Genomic DNA, 17,646 nt, shown 5'->3' with positions numbered 1-17,646 from the left:
CCATACATTTTCAAAAGAAAATTAAAGTATCTAAATGCTATCTACACAGAGTTCTTTCTTTGGTCAGGATGGGACTCGAAGGTATCTCTAGATGGGGAAGGGTGGAAGTAGAAGAACACAAATGAGAGAGACAATGTATGAGAAGGGGAAATTCATGAATTAAACAAGAGGATAATATTTCCTAGCACACCCTTCACCCAAAGGTACTCCACGGAGCATAGATCTAACATTGACCGGTCCTGCATCCTTATTTTCAACTCTGCCACAGAAGTAATACAGCCCTTCCCACAGAGAACACTGACAGCTAAATATCCAAAAATGCAGCACATACAATTCTAGAAAGAAGGAATTATGAGTAAATTGATCTTGTGAAGGTCGTAAAAAGGTCTGGACTCTAAATTACAAATGTAGGGTTTATTTGTCACTAGAAAGTTAAACTACTTTAAAAAACAAAACCTCACATCACTTGTATATAGTTGATGGGGAGTATCCTTTTCACTATCATTAGAACTACAAAAGGATAGAGACCTTGTCTATGCCTCCGATAAAATGTAAAACATCTCTGCTCATCAGTCAGCTACTTGAAGGTATCTGACCATGTCACCCCACTCAGGATGTGATGCTGCTTCCACCCAGATCTTTGGCTCTTGTGTAGACCCAGCCTTAATGATTCTACAGGCTCAACTTGTCTCCTTTTCAGAGATAGCACTGAAATTATTTAATAGCAGTAATATTAATAACTGCTATTAATTAATAATTAAGTGCTTACGCTTTGCCTCAGAGAGTTCACTCACATGCTATCCAAAATAGATGTGCTCTTATTTCAAGGAGGAGTTAGAGGAAGGCTGTAGTACCAGGTCACACAGGAGGGAGGCAGAGCTCAAACTGCGCCACCTCACTCCTTTCTCAGCTCTTACTACCACAGAGAATTTCCTCAGACAAAAGTATTCATTAAGAAGCTATCCAATTTGGAAGAGTGGGAATTAATTTTACTTCAGAGACACTGTTTTCTGTTAAAGTTCCTTAAGAGTGTTCATTTTGATATTTCTACTCTGTTGGCATTTTAAATGCATTCCAGTATAATGATTCCAAGTGTAAAGTTTGGAGACAGATATAATCTGTTGGAGATTGACTTTGGCACTTATGTACTGAACAACCTGGACTAGTAACTCAACCTTCATAATTCCATTTTCTTATTAGTAAAATTAATATACTAACCATACTACCACATTTGGTTATTGGGGTCGTTAGTTAAATTAATGCATATAAATTATTTTGTGAATACTAAATATTTATTAAGTATTTTTTTTGTATTTTTTATTTTAACATTTATCATTTTTTAGACAACATTTGCTTCCTCCCACACCCTCAGATTGAGTTCCCATAGAATTTCCTTCCTCAAGGCACCTGTGCACCATCACCACAGTCCCCTGTGCTCCTCCCTCCCTCCCTCTCACCCCTCTCCCTCCTCCTCCCCTGCAGGATATCTCTGGTTTATAATTGTCTGTTTTTGCTTTGTTGTGTTTTGTGCTGTTATTATTATTTTTACACTGATGTGTTATTTGGTTCTCCTATATTCCTGTTATAAGTGAAACCATCCAATATTTTTCTTTTTCCTTCTGGCTTATTTCACTGAGCATAATTACTTCCAGCTCCACCCATGTTGCTGTGTATAGCATGAGTTTATCTTTTTTGATTGCTGAATAATATTCCGTTGTGTATATATACACCACATCTTCTTGATCCAGTCATCTATTTTTGGGCATTTGGGTTGTTTCCAGGTTTTACCTATTATAAATAGTGCTGCAATAAGCATAGGTATACAAGTGCACTTTTGAATCACTGTTTTTGTGTCCTTTGGGTAGATCCCTAGTAGTGGAATTGCCAGATTATATGGTAGCTCCATTTTAGTAGACTGAGGAACCTCCAGACAGCTTTCCACAGTGGTTGGACCAGTTTGCACGCCCACCAGCATTTGTTGTAGGAGAGTTTCTTTTTCACCGCATCCTCACCAACTTTTGTTGTTGCTTGTTTTTTGATATGTACCATTCTTACTGATGTAAGGTGGTACCTCAGTGTGGTTTTGATTTGCATTTCCCCGATGACAAGGGATGTTGAACATTTTTTCATATGCCTGTTGGCCATTTGCATTTCCTCTTTGGAGAAATGTCTTTTGAGTTCTTCTGCCCATTTCTTGACTGTATTGTTTATTTTGTTTTTGTTGAGCCGTGTGAGTTCTTTGTATATCTTTGTGATCAGCCCCTTATCAGTTGAATTGAGTGCAAAGATTTTTTCCCAATCAGTGGGGTGTCTCTCTGTTTTGGTTAATGTCTCTTTTGCTGTACAGAAACTTTTCAGTTTGATGTAATCCCAGGTGTTTATCTTTGCCTTCACTATCACTGCTTTGAGTGATGTGTCTTTAAATTAATATACTAACCATACCACCACATTTGGTTATTGGGGTTGTTAGTTAAATTAATGCATATAAATTGTTTTGTGAATAATAAATATGTATTAAGTATTTTTATTGTTTTAATAGAGTTCTTAGTTCTTTTGTTCATCACACTGCTGTCAAATATATATGAAAACCTGAAAGATGTTGCATTATTCTCTTTTCAAATCAATGAAGTTGGTAAAGCTTTTCTTGAAGAGATGTTTTCATAACTTTGGACCGAATCATCATTTCACCTCATAGTAAGCATTCACTACTCTTTGCCTAGGGGTTGATACATATTTGCTCAAAGATTTCACTAATGTGCTAGCCAAAATAGATCTGTTCTTATTACAAAGAGTTAGAGAGAGGAAGGCTATGGGACTTGGCTTGACCTAATCATCATCACCTTTCCTGACATCACTTGATTCGAAGAGGATTTTCCTCAGCCCAGGATCTGCTAGCTAAATGACCACATTATGGATATGGGCACCCATTATGTCCAGCCAACCATGACTGTTCCAAGGGACACCCCTTAATGAAAATGAATAATGATATTATGATTGGTCTCCTAAATAGGGCTGACATGATGAAGTGAGCTGATCTGTCCAGTTATAAGTTTTGAAGTATATGTAAGGCAACAAGACAAGGTAGTATTAACATACATTTATTCCAGACTCCTCCCCTGACCTGCTTTTAGGTTTCTATATAGGTTCTTAATTTCCTCCCTTATATAGACAGTTCTACTTTTTCCAGAAGAGTTATTTTATCCATTCATGATGAAGAATTGGAAAAATGATCAAGGAATCAAAAGAAAAATAATTCATATGAATGGATACCACCCAAAAGCAGTAGAAACAGAAGAACTAAAGAAAATAACCAGTGGTCAGGGGAAGTGACCTGTTGTGAGATGGGTGGGGTGCAAGAAACAGAATGGAGGGAATGTTCTTTGGGAAAGAAAGTAAGACGTTCTTCCCAGGTGCACAAGATTAGTAATGAGATAAAAAATCTTGTAATAATCATTAGTGAAAACTCTGTGGGGTTTCTTGGACTGAGACACTGACTAAATATGGCACTGGATAACTTGACTCACATACCAGTATAGGGTGTGATCTCAAGAAATATGCACAACCACAGGAAGCCTGTCACAAATAACAATGGGCTCTACTGCAAAGTAAGCTAGAGCAATGTCATGGGTGGTCATGGCAGGCCACATGCAATCTGAGAGTGGGAGAGACAGCTATAACCAGGAGAGAGAGAGTTGGTGAAGAGAGGGAAAGACGGCCAAAGAAAGACTCACTGGTGGTGCTGAGCTAAGAATTCCTTAACATAAACTTTCATGTTTCTGTAGAGGTGATGTGAAATTTTGGAGGAGGGACCCAAAAAAGATTGCTTTAAAGCAAGTGCTAACAACTGTATGATGCAGTGGAGCTCATCTCTGCCCAGAGTGCCTGGTTTCACAGTAACTCACAAGAAGGTATGGTAGGCATCTCTAAGAAAGTTCATGATGATTCCCACTTGTATATAATCCCTTCTCTTTGAGTACAGGCTGGTCCTGATGACTCAATTCTAATAATAGAATATGGCAAAAATAATGGGATTTCACTTCTGAGGTTAGAGTACAAAAAAATACTGCAACTCCCAGGGCTTCCCTGGTGACTCAAGGGGTTAAGTACAGCACTGAGAAGCTTCCACAGCCTCTGGAGCATGAGTTTGATCCCCAGCTGGCCAGGGAGCTACCCACATGGCACAACAGACCTGTCTTGCCTGATGCTCCCCTCAGCAGTGTATTTCAGTCAGTCTGCCTGTTCTGTTCCCCACTCTCTCTGGTGAATCCTCTCACCCCCTATACGTCTGGCCTGTACCACAGTTCTTGTATGCATAAATAAATAAATCTTTTAGAAAAAGACTGCAATTCCCCATTGGTTTCTGTCTTTCCTCATTCTCTCCCTTATTTGCAGAAAGCCAGCTTCCATGTGAAAAGTCCCTGTCAAAGAATTGATATCCCAGTCAATAGACAGTGATGACTCAGACCTTCCAATCACCATGAAGTAGTCATGGGAATGGATCATCTGCCACTGAGTCTTGATCTGACTGTATTCTCAGCAGACACCTCAATAGCACCTTAATGAAAGCCTCTGAGTTTAAACGCAACAGGTTCTTGACCTAAAAAACACTGAAATAGTAAATGTTTAGAATCTAAGTCACTAAGTATGAGGTAATTTTCATTCAACAAGAGATACCTAATATAGCTGAATTCATATTTTAAAATAGCACAAATCTGAGGGAGGAAGAAAAGATAGAAAAAAAAGTGAAGGAAAGAGTTTGGGTGACTTGAGAACAAGAGTCGTCCTTAAATTCAAGACTGTTTGAATTTGCTGAATAGACAGAAAGGGGATAGCAGTGTAACTTTGATCATACAGCTTGTGTTGATGTAGATTGTGTCTATAATTGCAGTTACTGCAATTTCTAAGACCCTATAGACTCTAACTAACTCCCACAGTAGTGCTTCAAAGAATATGCTTTGAGATTTATAGAAACCCTTACAAGGAGCACAGTCAAAAGAGTTTTAAAGACAATAAGAACAGGACAAGCAGGAAAGATGATTTATTCTTATTTTCTTCCCTAGATATTGACAAAATAAATACCGTCAGGCACCCCATCCTAGTATCCTTCCTATCTAAATAGGTGAATTTTTTCCTTTATCTTGATTAACAGATTTCTACTTTCTTTGTTTCATCTGATGAGACCCTCTATAAAAATGCAGACTTAAGTTGAAACTCTATTTTGAGTTGTACCTGGTTAAATAGGACTTACCTGAAAATCTTTCCTTGAAACAAGAGAAAATAGGGATACTATTTGCATGCTGAGAAACAAAAATGAAAGATGAAAAAATAGAGAATTAATTTTATTTGCTGGAGATACATCAAAAACCCTGAAAGCAGAACTTGGAAACCTTAGGGCAGTTGTGTGACCCACAAAAGTCTATCAATTCCCTGGATATTTATGGTCTTTAGTGAGATTTTTCTGTATTAGCCCAAATACAAAGTTTTATTTAGTAAAATAAATTAATGCACTCCAGCTCAGCATCAGTCAACCTAACAAACAATAGAATAGTCTATTTAAATGACTTAAAAGCCAACAATAATCAACTCCTGACATGATTTCTATTTATTCTTTCTCTTCCTCCTCCTTTTGATTAAGCACTTTTTGAATTTTGAAAAGAGCTCCATGAATCATTCTGTAGCTGCTTAATATTAATAGTAATGGGATTTATTCTATTGAAATGGGTTCATTATTATGCCAGCTGCCAAGCTTGTGTCTCCAAATAAGCTTCTGGAAATAGAATCTTCTAAATACTTTTCTTGCAAGAGGACTACAGACTGAAAAAGGGAAAATAAATAAATATTGCCAAAGTTGCACCAAGGTCAACATTGACAATTGAAGCTTAACAAGTGACTCAGAGCAACGTCCCTTATGCTACATGTGTGGATTTTTTCCGTCCCCTAAGTCTCCCCTAAACCTTGTTACTTTTGTATTTTACTCATTCTTTTTTGTTAAATTACTTCTAACTTATCCAATTCATGCCTCTTCCATACAGCCTTGCTCATTCTCTCTAATGAGAAACAATTTCTCCCTGCTTTGTGCACATTTGCTGCATCTACATCTATGTTCTCTAGAACATTCTAAACTCCTTAAATATAGGTCCATGTTTATGTTCCAGCACCTTCCATCAGAAGAATTATTCAAAACATGCCTGTTAAGTTCCACTGACCACTCATGGAGTAACCTTACCTTTGTGGTCAGTGAGGGGCATAGAAGGCACTGAGTCTAGAAAGTGCCTTCGTGGTTATGGCCTCAAAAATTAAGCAAAATAAAATAAATTTCACTACCCAAAAACCGTATTCAGAGAGAACATTGAGCACATCAAGTGAGTTTAAGAAAACCTAAAAAAAAAAAGTTTCCAAGAGGAAAATGAGGTCATTAGCACATTAAAGAAAGTAGCAAGATTTCTGCTCCTTGAACACTATAGGATTTATTGCTTAGTTGCATGCATATTTCCATGTTCAAAGTTCCCCAACCCAGGGATCATGCTTCCTATTTCACTTCATTCAACAGCAACTTCCATAGTGCTAAACATATAAGATATTCCCAATGATTATGTTTTTCATAAATAAGTGATGGCCAGAAAAAATGAAAACTAGAGACGGACACAGACAATGCACAGACCCTGTCAAGTTCAGGTATAAGTGTAGCCATCTTTCCATACATACTCTTGAAGCAACTGGTTTCTTCGCAAGTGACAGACTGGGGTGTGTGTGTGTGTGTGTGTGTGTGTGTGTGTGTGTGTGTGAATATGAATTCAATCAGATTTTAAGTATTTAAGACCTAGGTATTTAAAGATACTGCCTTTTCTTGGTGCAAATCTGAATTTTCACTTAGTGGAGTGGATTCCTGTGACACATTCTTAGATTCATTTCCATTTTCAGTTCCCTTTCCAAGGAAATGGAGAAACTGTTGATTCTTTGGGGGGAAGCATTTGCCTCACTTATCCTGACCCTTGTTTGGAGAGACTACACAATAGTGAGAATGCCAGATGGCAGCTGGGAGGAGAAATCCTGATTTCAAATAGCAACTGTGAGGAAAACGCCAAAATTTCTGCTCCTAAGGCAGATAGAACAGAACCCAGCATCTGGTCTGGCCCTGGGCAATGATGGAGTGAGCCAGTTTGAATCTGGTATCCTTTTTCTGTAAGGAAACAAAACCTTGCTATCATCTGCTGTCAGATGCTTTTCTTTCTCTATTTGTCTTATTTCCTGAGGAGGAAAGTCTTCTCTTAAAAAAAAATTAGGGTTGGGGGCCCCCCTGATGGCACAGGCAGTTGAGCACAGTGCTGTGAAGCTGTCTGGAGCCTCTGCAGTGCAATTTCGATCCCGGCCAGCAGCAGAGATACCCACATGGCATGGCAGACCTCTCCTGTCTCGCCCACTGCTCCCCTCAGCAGTGTATTTCAGTCAATCTGCCTGTTCTGTTCCCCACTCTGTCTCTGGTGAATCCTTTCACCCTCCCTCACATCTGGCCTATACCCTGGTTCTTATATGCATGAATAAATAAATCTTAAAAAAAAATTTAGATTAGGGTTAAAACAAGCTTTATGTGTGAATTTCTCTCAACATTGAAATATAGTAGTGTATACTAGTGATGCTTGGCAAAGTAGCAATTCTGCTCTCTTCTCTCATGAAATTCTTTCCTTCCATTCTTATTTCTCCCTGTCTTAGGAGATCAAGAGATTGATCTTCCTTAAATATTATCTCATCTGTTTGATCCACAACCTTTGTTTCACCTCCATTTCTTTCTGTTACTAGAAATAAAAGAGAATAAAAGGTAAGAAAATACAAGTTCTTTTCTTAAGAAAGGAGAATGTAGGAGTGAAAGAAGTTCATGGAAAACCTTTAAAAGGGTGCTTGGGGGTGCCTTTGTACCATAAATCCTACAGCACTCATTTCACTGGGTATAATGTTTCTTAGATTAAAAAAAAAATCCTCTCATAAGTAAGAATTTCATGGCTAAAGTAACTATTTGTATGGAATTCTTGGCTTTAAATTCAGTATTTACTGTCCAAAGAAATACACTTGTATAGCTATATTAACAATAGTGTACATATAATATGGTGCATTAACAAAGGAAGAAGAAAAAATTTCTTGAGCATGTGCCCTGGTATATAGAGATATTGAGGACATTGCTTCTGTCACCCTGTTAGGAAGTGGTAGGATTAGATCTCATACTCAGCTGTCTCTGATTCCAGGGTCCATCTACTTGTCCATGTTATATTATGTTTCTTTGCTTGTTTCCTTAACAAATATATTTGAGGCACTTACCAAACATGTGCCAGCAATGCTGAGGGCCCAATAGAAATAAAGACAAGACAAGATTCATGAAGGAGCTGACACTTGTATCTGGTCTCAATTCAGTGGGATATAAAGATGAAATGATTTTATATTTTTCCTGTCATTGCTTTCAGCTACACTGATTCCTTCTTTCTATGTCACTCCGGTCTCCCAGTCCCTTTATTTCCCCCTTTTAAATTAGTTTAATTTAAATCTCAATCATATATCCAATGGAAAATATATCTCAGCCTCTCACTGTATCCCAGCCAATTCGTCTCTTTCTCTTGAAGAACGTGGTAATGGGGGTCCTTGTAATCTACTCCAGAGAAGGGTAAAGTGGAAACAGGATGAGGAACTCATTTTGGAGTTCTCCTGAACTTTTCCAGAAGGCTGGGAAACTGTCAAGTGCCTCCCAAGCACTTGCTGTAGGCAAATGTCTATCAGCTCAGGCCTAAAAGGCTTCTGCTCAAGAAAACTGTGGAAACAATTATTCTGGAGGAACCGTGTGCCCAAATCAATGCAGAAAGTCTAATATGCCACTACATTGACTGTATTTTATCATTTGGCTCAAACTAGCATGGGAGAAGTGAATTAAGGAAGAAACAAAAGATCAAGAGGAAAAACAGAAATAGAAATAAAACGAAACTTTCACAAGTACTCTTCAAGCATAATTTTAAGTAGCCCACATATGATCCATTTATTTATGAAAAATTTAAAATGAATTTTCAATTTAGGATTATTAAGTACTCAATAGTTTCATGTTCAATCTGCTGACTTTTAAGCAATGAAGTGTTTTTATAGCTGGTTGGAGAACAGAAGCAGAGGTATAAAATGTCTCAAGGGAGCTTAATGAGGTGCTAACTTAAGAGCTAATGATAATGATGAGGATTTCAGTGGCAGTGACTTAGTACCTGCAGAGTTCTGGGAACCTCAGGATGTAAGTGGGAGCTCAGTGCAGATTCTGAGGCACCAGAGCCAAAGGGCCCCAACTCAGGTAGAGAGATAAGACTGGAATGGAATTGCTGGTCAGAATACAGCAGTTTGAGAAAAGGATCTCCAAAAATACAAAGAAAGCACAGAAATAATACCCAACTGAAAGGAGCTGAGTCTCAGTATTTCTAACCACTAGTTCTGGAACAACTTGCACTATGTTCAAATAATTTCAAGGAATCTCAATGAGCAAAAGAAGAGTTCTTTTTTATTTTAAATTGTTTTGTTGTGGCAAAGTACATATAACAAAGCTTAGCATCTCAACCTTTTTTAAGTATGCTGTTTAGGACTAGTAAATAGATTCACACTGATAGACAATGGATCTCCAGGACTTTTTTATTGTGAAAAACTAAAACCCTATGGTTATTAAATAAAGATTATTCCCTTCCCTTACCAGATCCTGTAACCTCCTTTCTTCTGTCTATGAATCTGACTCTTCTTTGTGCCTCATATGAATATAATCATACAAAAGGCACTTGCCTTTTGGGTCTGGCTTATTTTACTTATCAGAATGTCCTTAAGACTGATCATGTTGTAGCTTACATAAAAATTCCCTTTCTTTTAAAGGCTGATGCTTAATGATGCTTCTGTCACATATAACGGGTCACAAAGAAGACAGTGGTCCCAGCAGGCTGTATCATGTGGCCTGGGTATGTAGAGGACTACATTCTCTAAGTTATGAAATTATACTCCATAAAGCTCACACAACAATGAAATTGTTTAATGACACATTTCTCAGGATGTATCTTAAAAATGTCTTTTATATAATAATTACTGGTGGTTATTTTTAATTTTCTAAAGTACTTTCATTAGCTCTCTTGCAATTTGAGTCTTCATGAATTTCACTAGGAAGAAAGCAAAGAGAAAAGAACATTTTCTCTTTTCCTTGGATTGTGCAGATGACTTAGTGCCATGTTAATAAGCTAGCAATAGCTCACAATTTGTTTATACTTGTTTTTCACCTGCCAGGACTGCACAGCCAGGGAAAGACTAGCTGTAGACAGGCTGCACCCTGCCCACCCCAGCCTCTGTCCTCTGGGTAGACACACAATCACAGTCACAAACAGTGAGTATGCTGGACTTCCCCAGAGCCTAGGCCCATGGGGGCCATGGCCACACTCTGTGTACCTATGTAGAGACCAGGCTGGCATCTCAAATGACTGAGAAGTGCAGGCAATGGAAAGGATCCTATATGAAGGGTCATTGTTCTCTGAGAAGTAAATGACAAAGAATAAACTGAGGTCTAATAGCACAGTGAGTCCACAATGGGCCAGCAACTTCAAAAACAGTAGGGGCTATGCTTGGACACACCCTGGAGTGAGTTTATGTTTGTCGGGGGGGAGGGCAGTGGGGGTGTGCATGCTCCTCAGTGTCTCTTGCCAGACAGCAGGATGGATACGGGAAGAAAGCAGAGGTGCAAACAGAATGCATTCCACCTCTGACTCAGGGCTGAAAGCCAAATTATATGAATAAAATATCTCCTTGAGATCCCAGAAATTACAAGCAGTTGGTAAGGGAGTTATGGAGTCCCCCAAATAAGTTAAGCCTCAGCGATGCCTGGGAGTTAGCAAGATCCAGCAATTAATGCCACCCTAATTGCATTTATAGTCACAAGTTTGTACAGCTGGGATATTTGTGTTACAGGATTTGCTATAATTTTGCTATAGATGTTTGGCCCCATTTGTGTATCAAAGGACTCACTCTGATCTAAGTCATATGTTCCTCAAAAGTGGTTTCTTCTCCCAGAGCTAAAGACACAGATTCAAGTGCCTGAAGGAATCTGACCACCCCTTATGACACTTACAAGGAATTGTTTCTTCATAGTGAGAAACAGTGATCTTGTTTTGTCTCTCATCTCACAAACTGGCTAAAAGGACCCAACAATTCAGCGTATATAAAAGCACTGTGTGCTTTGCAAGGTCTGACAGACACGTGACACCGGGAGGTAGCAGCAGAGACAACTTGGTCTCCTGCTCAATTCATCGTCAGTACGGAATATTACCTTTCATCCAAAGCTTTCTTGGGTACATGTAATGTGGAAAAAGTGAGTATGGTTTATATTTTAACACTAAATGAGAAAAATAGATGATACAAGAAATGCACACCACCCATCTCACAACACACAAGGACTTCTGATCCACCCAGGTTGAATTTTCATCTCAGGAAAGACCCTTTTCTACGCTGGACCCAAGGGCAGGGTGTTTGACTGAGTGCTTCACCGCAGGCTTGCCTGTGGGGCCATAGTAACCTGGCAGTGGCTCCCCCTCTAGACCGCCTCCAGGCAGTGAGAGCCTCAGAATGGAGTCAGTGCTCCCTTCCACTTTCAGACTCTGTCTGCTAGCACAGCCCAGCAGGAAGCAGCACTATTTACTTCACAGAAAGTGTCATGAAGCAGGCACCTGCAGCCGAGGAGGATGTGGAGCTCAGCCAGTGTGTGATCACAGGGCATGATGGTGGGTGCGGCCGCTAGACAGAGGATGAGCTGGGCCCAAGGATTCTATCTGCCTTGCTGGATGTAGCCAATGCTGTGAATTTAATCCAGTGGACCTGTCAGAAGCACACATGTAGAGAGTGGTGGTTATGCAGCCTTGGTGTCCTTCTATGACTTCTAAATGTGGCTTTCCAGGTTCTGGTCATTGCCTCCTGTGCTGATTCAACACATCTATCTGCTGGCTTCTTCGATTACCTTGGTTTTACTCGCCATCATCTGGCACAAAATTAATTCACAAAACTTCTCTGGTCCTAATCTGTTACTTCCTGAGCCCCAGTCCAAAGCAATCTATACTTAATAATGGTCAGGGTGAATAGTTGCTGAGCACTGGTTATTTTCCACTTAAAAAATGGAAATTATTGTTGTCATTGTTGTTATTTTTATTATTATTCTCATTTTGCAGATAAGGGAACTGAGGCCTATACATTGTATTAAATCTGTTGCTCTTCTGCCTCTTGAAGTGGGTGTTTCTTTTTAACGTAAGCATTTTCTTGTTAACATATGCATTTAATTCTACAAATATTCTTATCTGTACTTTATTTGCAACTCATGATTTTCAACATGAGTAGATATATTAGCTTTTTATTTTTCTAGTCACCTGGGTATTTACCGGACTGATCCCTCCTTTATGGACTCTGGACTCCAAGCTATGCCAGCCACACTTTATCATTATACTAAGAGAACTGTTAAACATTTTAGTCACTCAGCCATCAGCAATCATATTGAAAGGAAGGAAGGGGTCAAACACAGATCTTAATTTTGTTCTTTCCTCTTCTGACTCTTGACCCCATAATTCCTTAGTAGATTTGTGATACTTTCAAACAGAAGTGCTACATATTATGATGAATATTTCTAAATGATCTCTTCTGGAAGTTTAATTAAAACTCTCCAATCTGGGGGGATTGCAATTGTATGGGGAATATAAAAATAAAATTTATTAATTAAAAAAAAAAAAAAAAAAAAAACTCTCCAATCTAAAATTGCCAGAAGCACAACTTATATTGACTTTTGGTTCCTGCTAAAGTAATGATACGAAGAATGTGCACTTACATTGATGTTTTAGGAAAGTTAGTAGGTTCTGAAAGTAAAGTAGCATTGTGTATAAAAAAAACTTAGTGCTATCAAATAATGCCCCGAAGTTGAAATAATATGTAAGTTTTATGAAATTTGGTCATGGAGAATTTAAGTATAAAATTTGACTTGAGATCAGTAAAAAAAACATTATTCAGAACATCACTTTTAACTGTAAAAAAATGTTCACTTTTTCACCATCTTGTTGAGAGGATTATGTCTTATACAAATAATAACAATTATTTTTATTCTAGAAGCTTAAGGTAATCCATTAAACTCACAAGCCCATGCCAAAATTATAAAATCGCTATGTTTTTTGACTTGAACAAAATTTTTCTTTTGGAGTTCAGGAGAATTCAATATTCTTTGACCTACCTTTGGCCTACGCTGTTTTCAGTTTTATCTTCTTGTTAAATTTGACAATTCTAATGAGATAAATTAGAATTTTTCAAAGGGTAGAATGTCCAAACTATCCTCTGCCTAAGCCATAATTGATCTTATGAAATTTCAAACAAGTTATTTTCTAGTTTAAGATGCTTAAAAATATAGTTGTCCATATAGTAACTCCCTCCACTGCCAAGAAGCTTCTGGAATGAAAGAAATAATATAATAATCTTGACTCATTTAAATAGTTTGATTCACAATGGGAAAATTCTTATAGAATAAGAGAAAGATGATAGATAATAATTAATTACCCAGATAGCTTGAAAGTCATTAAATGAACTCTAGGTAATTCATAAGAATGTCTCTTTACATATCATTAAGCAATTTGCCTTTTTTGTTGTTTTGTCATCAGCCACAATAGTTTGATCAAACAGAAATATAACTGAAGTTACTTCTCTATAAACACACTTAACATTCATATATTTTAATGTGCATGATATATTACCTTGTCTAACATATTTTTTATCTCTTTTCCAAATAAAAAAATTTCCTTTTCAAATGACATTTCAGCAATCAGAATGAAAATGTTCATTTGTTGTGCATAACAAACCATACAAAAATCTTTATTTTAGACTTTGAAAGCTATTACAGTGCCTATTTACATCTCAAGCATCCTTCAACCCAAGTGATCAGATCATTCACTTCAGCATTTCTGAGTACCATTGGCTTGATCCTGGAGTTCATTGTTAGCTAAGTCATTCCTTTCTGTTTATGAAATGTTTTGGCAAAGTTTCTCCATAGCAACTAAAAAGACTTGGAACGGATTTGCAAAAGTGCTCCATTTTCTCCCTTCTGACTGGCTCTATGATGATTTAAAAACCAAGAAAAAGATTACAGCCTTCATATATGTCATAAAAATGCCCCTGAATCCACACCTTCTTACTCCATACTTCAAGTTGCTGGCATTCATTTCATCTTAATGGGGTCAGATCTTTACTCTAAACTTGGACTCCACTATCTCTACTGCAGGGTTTCAAGCAGTTGTGAGCTTTTCTTAGGGGATATAATATAAACAGAATTGCAGTCAAAGTAGTAGGTGGAGCTTAAGCTAACTTTTTCTTATTACTAACTATTGTACAAATTTTGTCTTACTTGGGTGTTTGATTCTTAACCAATTTCTTCTGGCCCTCCTGTTTGATCTTTCCATTAGATTTCTTTGTTGTATTCTGAGGCTACTGAGATGTGAGGGCACTATCTGGCGAGCTTGTATTCTAGCTGTTCCTGATTTCAGCAAATATGTTTCCCATATAATCTTCTCTTTCTATAAAACTGAGTGAATTTGTGTTTATTCTTGTGTGTGTATGTGCAAGAAGGGATATATAAATAGAAAAGGAAGGGGAAAGGACCCCAATTATTTGCAAAACAAGAAATAGACCTCCAGATATGTGCATGGCTCTAATAAAGCCACCTTAAAGCTTTGGTTTCTTTCATTTTCATTTATTTTCTATACCTAAGTATTTAAGAAGTCTTCAACTAGAGTTTTTCCAGTTCCTATGAAACTTTGCATGCAATGCCCTGTGCCTGAGACTCAAACTCTCATCTCTGCTCATGCTATCTGCCTGTCCATCTGTCCATCCATCTGTCATGTATGAACTTGGACACTATTTCCTTGAAGATCTCTCCCCAAAGTAAATAAAATCCCCATGTTATCAAAATCGTGGAATTCAGTCCTTCTTCTTTTCAGCACTTTGCACAAATTTATAAATATAGACTCATAAAGTTCATAAGAAAATTACCTTCCATGTGTACCACTGTCCATTTGGGTGATTCTCCATTTCACAGATCTCCAAAGGGATTGTTTTACTTCTCCTGAAACAATCATTAGTATGCTCACAAGCCCTGGGAAACAACTATAATCAATAACTACAATCCGTGGGAAATATGAATACATGAATTACTAGAAAAGGTTTTGAAATTTTTTTGAGTTGATATAATGTGTGTGACAATTCCTTGCTATCCTAAACATTCAGATTCAAGACAAGTCTTCCTTCCCCAACCCAACTCAGGTATTACCTTTAAGACTCCTTGTTCTAGCCCACAGTCTCAGATAACCAGCCATTTCTTTCCCTCCTTGATTACTGACAACTCTTAACCCTTCCATTCTAGAATTATCGCTATATCCAGACAAAGCTAATGATACTTTATATTCATTTCATGAGTTCAGAAACTGGATCTTACAGGGCCTTTGAAAAAAGGATAAGCATTGAAATTTCTTATAAGCCTTTTAAGTATTTGCATAAGTTTTCTGTGGCAGCTAGAACAAAAGACCATGTGCAGAGTAGCATAAACCAACACAAGTTTGTGATCTTACAATTCAGATGTCAGAAGTCTGAAATCAATTGCACCAGACTAATAAGGGTCAAAATGAAATCCGTTGGGGCCCTTGAGGGGTTAGTCCCTTCACTTTCCTTTTCCAGATTCTGGAGTTTACCTGAAATGCTTGGCTTGTGATCCTGCATCACTGATCTCTGTTCCCATTGCCATATCTCTTCTCTCACTCTGACATGCTGACATCCCTGCCCTCCTCTCACCCTTGTAATGGCCCTTGGAAGTTACCATGCCCAGGATAATCTCCCCATGTCAATAACCTTTGTTTTACCATATATGCAAAAATTTCTGTACCATTTGAGGTCGCATGTTCACAGGTTCCAGGGCTGAGACTTAGTTATTATTCTGGCTACAACAGTATTTCTAAACAGCTAACAACATTTGAACACTGAAGAAATCCCATGCTTAAATTTAAAAAGTTGACTAAGCACTCAGAATCTAATATAGTTACTACAAAAATCCACTAAAAGCAAATTACTTGTCAATGGTAACAGAGGTGGTCTGGCACACTCCTGAATGTATATTTATTGGTTGATGATGTGAAAAATAAGCCCAGCTAAATCCAGAAGAAATAATTTTGTGTAGTAATTTAATTTATGGAATATCTATATTTGCCTCTAGTTCATTTTTCCTGCTTCTTCATTTGTTACTTTGCAAATTTTCTACTAAGAATATAATGTTATATATTTAATCAGAGAAAGATGATATAGCAAACTTCAAGTAATAATAGAAAAAGTAGAAAAGTAAATATTAATAATGAGTTGGATAATACCAACCTACAAGTCATTAAGGGCCATGTTAAATCCGAACTCTTCCCTGAAACCTTCACAGTGTTCAGCCATACCCCCTCATCTTTGCCACCCATGACTGAAATTTAACACCAATTTTTCCTGTATTCCCTAGAATTTGGTGTGTAATATTTTTTAGATTTGTTTTTAAAAATTGGAGTAACATTCCATTATTCCTACAGCAGGATCAGCTTATATTCAAATTCATGTGAAGAATTTCTATTGGATTATGAAACCCTGTAAGAAAGAGAATGCATTTTGTTCATATGTAACCACTCAACTCTCACATTCATCCTGAGTTTGACACAATGCTCCGATCCATAATCATTAAACCGTGTAATAGAGGTGTGATATATGTACCTTTATATTTGCATATTCATACACATGTCTTATATTAAAATCACAAACTGTAAAGCTTTGTCCCTTAATGTAAGAAATGAGATTGTGCCTGTGCTGACAACTCTCTTCTTCATTTAATGATTTGTTTAGATTGTTGTCCTTATTAGGGAACCTTAATTCATTAAAAGGGTACTTGTATTTTTCCTTATAAATAGCCTTGGGACAAAATAGTAAACCAAAGCAATTTATTACTCAGCCAGGCTAAGAAATCATTACATATGGCACAGTGAAAAAAAACTAATTAGACATAATTGAGAAAAATTAAGAGTACAAATTATCAAGTATTTAAAGAAATTGAGTCTTCTGACTTCAAAGATGGAGGGATCTTCAGCTAATCCTAATAATGTGCCTCCAAGTGGCAAACTACTGGCCTTGTTGAATACAGAAGTAAAATTACAGTCTTCCGAGAACATTATTTGCTTGGGTTCAAATTAAAGCTGTTAAAATACATGATGTATTTCGTGGGCCAGGCCTTCTGGGTTTTTGAAGTGTGCTGTTCTCCATTCCAGCCTTTGCCCTCTCACCAAGGAAACTCTGCACCATGGCCTCCGGGCTGTCCACACTGTGGTTCCTGCCCTAGCCTCAATATCATCTCTTCATACCTCCCTCCATGCACCTCGTTCCCAGCAATACCAGCCTCTGTATGGGTGGGGTTCCTGCAATGATGAGACTGTTACCTCCCCCTCACCATGTGCAAAGAATCTTTCAGATGCATTGTCTTGTTGAATCTGTTCATCAAGCCTGTCAATATAGACGCAATTATCTATCTTATAGGACTGGACACTAAGGTGCTGGGATGGTAATAATAAATCAAGA

Source organism: Talpa occidentalis, unplaced genomic scaffold, assembly GCF_014898055.3.
Source record: "Talpa occidentalis isolate TD23 unplaced genomic scaffold, MPIMG_talOcc4v2.1 talOcc4.5, whole genome shotgun sequence".
In the NCBI taxonomy this organism is placed as follows: Eukaryota; Metazoa; Chordata; class Mammalia; order Eulipotyphla; family Talpidae; genus Talpa; species Talpa occidentalis.
This window is presented reverse-complemented; position numbering follows the sequence as displayed.